Genomic DNA, 4,070 nt, shown 5'->3' on the forward strand with positions numbered 1-4,070 from the left:
CTGCATTGCTTGTAGTCCTTTCTTTCCTTGTCTTTTCATACTGCTTGCGTTTCTTTCTTCTTGGTGAAACTGTTGTGTTTTTGAAATTTCCCCCCCCCCTATATATTTATATTGCTCTTGTATAGTTGAAAAGTCTCCCTTGCAGGTGCAGGCGGGGGCTCTGCTCTGCCCCTCCTCCAATTGGTGTGAGGTGTCTACCATGCCCGCGGACCCCTGGGCCTGATCTGCCGTTCTGTCACAGGTCTGCCTACCTTGCAGGTGGGGGCAAAGGCTCTGCCCTGCCCCTCCTACCACGCCCGGGGACCGCTGTGCCAGATCTGCAGGTTGGTCGCCGGTCTGCCCACCTTGCGGGCACGGGTGGCAGTTCCGCTCCGCCCCCACTCCAATTGGGGTCACTTGACCACCACACAGGCGGGCCACTGGGCCTGATCTGGGCACGTGCGAAGGCTCTGCTCTGCCCCTACTCCAGTTGGGGTGAAGTGTGTACCACGCTGGCAGGCCACTGGGCCTGATCCGCCGGTCTGTCGCAGGTCTGCTTACCTTGCCGGCGCGGGCGGCGGCTCTGCCCTGCCCCTCCTACCACTCCCGCAGACCGCTGGGCCTGATCTGCAGGTTGGTCGCAGGTCTGCCTACCTTGCGGGCGCAGGTGGCGGCCCCGCTCCTCCCCTCTGGCTCGACGACAAAGCAAGAGAGACTCGGGTATCTGTGACTCACCCTCCCTACCAGGAGACCAACTGTTTCCGTCGCCGCTGGCACCAATGAAGTTCTCTCCTCGGCCGCTCTCCGATGACATCAGATCTCTGCCATGCTGGCATCCCCTGTTCTATGGCTGAATCCCATTTTCTTCTCTTCCAATAGGCGGAGCTGTGCCTTCCGAGCCGAGCTTCTGCCCTCTATGTGCTGACAGAAATCCCTGTAAGGTGGCTCCTGGGAGTCTCTCAATCCTGTTAGTCCAGAGCCCTTTCACTTATCCGGCCCCTCCCCCTGTTCCTCGTCCCAGCCAGCCAGCCAGGTCCTGTTCACCGGAGGCGGTTCCCCAAGGATCTGATTACACTTGCAGCCCCACCGCGTGTCCTATATCCCGAACGATGAACACCCTCTCTGTCATTCATCTAAGCCCCAGTGCTGTGGTGGGGTGATCTGGGAACCAACAGTTTAATTTTTCCGGACCCTTTTGGTGGGCACGCCCCCAGAAACTGGCAGCTAAGATCTTGGGTGTCGCCGCTGGTGTTAAGGGGAGGTGGGGATCTGGAATCCCCTCTGCTTCCCTACAGACACGCCCCCAGAGAGATTCCAGAGGTTTCATGGCTGCTTGTATCTGGAGGGGGTGGGAGTCACACACCTGTTAACGTGGATTCCGCTGGGAAGGAATTCTGTCGGCGGAACTCTGGTGATGTCACCTCTCTGCTATGGCAGGCCCCAGGCTCCTTGCCGGAGTGTCCGAAGGGAGGGGTGGGACTGGTCTGTCTCTGGTTGGTTTCAGCTCCCGGTTCGCTATTTCATGAAGGCTTGGCGAGAGACCTCTTCCTAGAGTCCCTGCACTGCTCCTGCTGCGCTGCACCTCGGAGGCTATCCGCCCTGACGCGGGGGCCGCGTGCAGGCAGCCGACAGTCGCGGAGTCGCGTGGGCAGTGGCTGGCGGGTCTGGACCTCTGCGCTGCGTGGCGGAGATTCACTCCCACCTTTTTATTCTTGTGTTTCTATTCTATTCCAACCTTCAACTTCTATTATCTCACATCTTCATATCTTCATTATAGAGAACAATTTTCTAATTTTAATGTTAATCTCATCCAAAAAAACCCTCCAAGTTGACAGAACTGGCCATCACAGACCCAAAGACCAGGAAGGTTTCCTGTGGAAACTCCATAAGTCACAGATACACAGATACACACACACACACACACACACGCCAACATGGAGGGGTTTGCTCCTCAGGCAGTACAAGAGGGCAAGCTGCCTGATCTCATCATTCCTTCCATACCTGGTGAAACTGTGAGGCTTCATGGCGTCCTTGGGCAATGAGCCCTTTCATGGTGTGCACATTAACGTTGGGAAAGCTGAGAGAGATTGAGATCCAAAACAAAAGAAGAAGAAAGTGTTTCCCTCCACCCAGGACAGGACACAGCAGCAGCTCTTCAGTGGATCACAAGGCCATGGGGCACCTATGGGCTAACAGTCACCAAGCCAGAAAAGATGGTTCTTTTCTATTTTCCACGCTCCAGGAAAGAAGAGTCCCAGTGAGGTTTCTAGGAAAGGCTGGCCTGTTCTCTTGTCCAAGCACGTCCTCCCAGCTCAGGGCCTGGCCTGGCTCCTATCAGGTTTCCTTGCCAACTCCATCCATTCTCCAGCTGTCCTTACATGAATTTGCCCTCGGAGAACTCCTTTTTATTCTGTGCAGATCTAAGTTAGATGTAGGTTAGTCATTTTTGTCTTTCCTGTTAGATTACTGGCAACCGAGCTTGAGGGACGATGTCTCTTTTAGTAAGATGTACCTATGAAGTCCAAGGATGGCTCTGTTCCGCATGCACATTCACAAAGGTCACGACCAAGGTTGTAACATTAGGAACACAGATTTTACCAGAAAGCACCTAGGTTATATGTTACAATGACTCCCCTGTCCCTCCAAATTCGTGTACTCTATAAATGAGAGTGAGAGACTTTTCATTTCCTTGTTAAGAAATATCCAAAATATAATAAAAGAAATTTGGAAGACTTGGTAGATAGTTGAAAGCCGAGCAGGCCTGTTCTGATTAGAAAGCCCATCCTCCTGGGAAACAGACTCAGAGAAATGACATGATTTGTCCAGGCCCAAATAGCTATTTAGTTGTAGAGCTGGGTTTTGAACATAAGTCTTGACTCCTACGATATGTTGTAAACATTACTCAAGTTTTCTTGGCATCTTATTTCCATTCAGTAGAGCCATCAATTTTACAAAAACAATATCACATGCATATGGGACTTTCCAGTGTTTGCGGATGGATTGGCAGACAGTACCTAGAGTCTCACTGAAACCCAACTTTTCTTCTCATCACATGCACAATCACCATTGCTCTTGCCAGGCACACAGCAAGGAAGATGATCCTGCTAATATTTCCTGATTCCTAGGGGCCAGTCCAAATTGTCCCAACCTTTAGGTTTTGCAATGCTTGACATTTTATTGAATTATATAATAGTCATGTCCTCTTTCCCCTGCCCAATCCCCGATCAAAATGTAATACAGCAGATCAAAATGACTTTAAGAAGAATCTTAGGATATCTTCTTAAGACAAAGAAAGCTATGCTTCTGATTTTGTAAACCAGCAGAGTCCCTCGCAGCCCCTCCCTCCAGGAACATTAATAATACATGAGGATTTTCAGGAATTGCTAGAAGTAGGACACCCACTCTTTCCAGATTTCCTGGAATACTGAATTCTTTCTGACAAATAAGTTCATTAAGCATGTAATGAAAATTTAATTCGATTTTTAGGCCTTTGCAAATGTTTCCTATTCATCAAACCACTCACGAGAAAAATAATCCTGTGTTGGAGCGTGTGTCCTGCTGGTTTGTGTGGAAATGCAGGGTGTATCCCAATGTAGGTAGGGTATCTTAAAGGGGAGAGTGCAGCCTGAATGTCTCGTGCAGGCCTGGTCTTGGCCTCTTCTCACCCTCTACCCTACTGCCCAGGTCACGCACAGCAGCAGGGTCAACATCTACACTCTACTCCAAACACATGCAAGAGCACAAGCTATCTTCCCACCAAGCAAATGTCATGATGCCTCTTGCCAAAGATGAATCTGACTCATTTTGCCCTCTAAGGGTTAAGAGATGACTTGCTATAGGCTGCAAGTTCCACTGAGTCATGAATGCTGAATTGCCAGTTGTGCTCATTCAATCCCATTGAACATTCAGAAGTTCCAGGGAGCCCCTTCCCACAAAAGCAGCTTGACAGCAGGGCAGCAGAGGGAGCTTCACAGCGGTTCACAGCATCTCCTCTCATTCTTCATCCCTCCCTCTCTGTGCACCCCTGCATTGCCAATCTGGTCAAATCTGAGTTTAAATGTGCAGCATAACTGACCCTCTTCCTCCTGGGT

Source organism: Marmota flaviventris, chromosome 5 (genome assembly GCF_047511675.1).
Source record: "Marmota flaviventris isolate mMarFla1 chromosome 5, mMarFla1.hap1, whole genome shotgun sequence".
Classification (NCBI taxonomy): domain Eukaryota; kingdom Metazoa; phylum Chordata; class Mammalia; order Rodentia; family Sciuridae; genus Marmota; species Marmota flaviventris.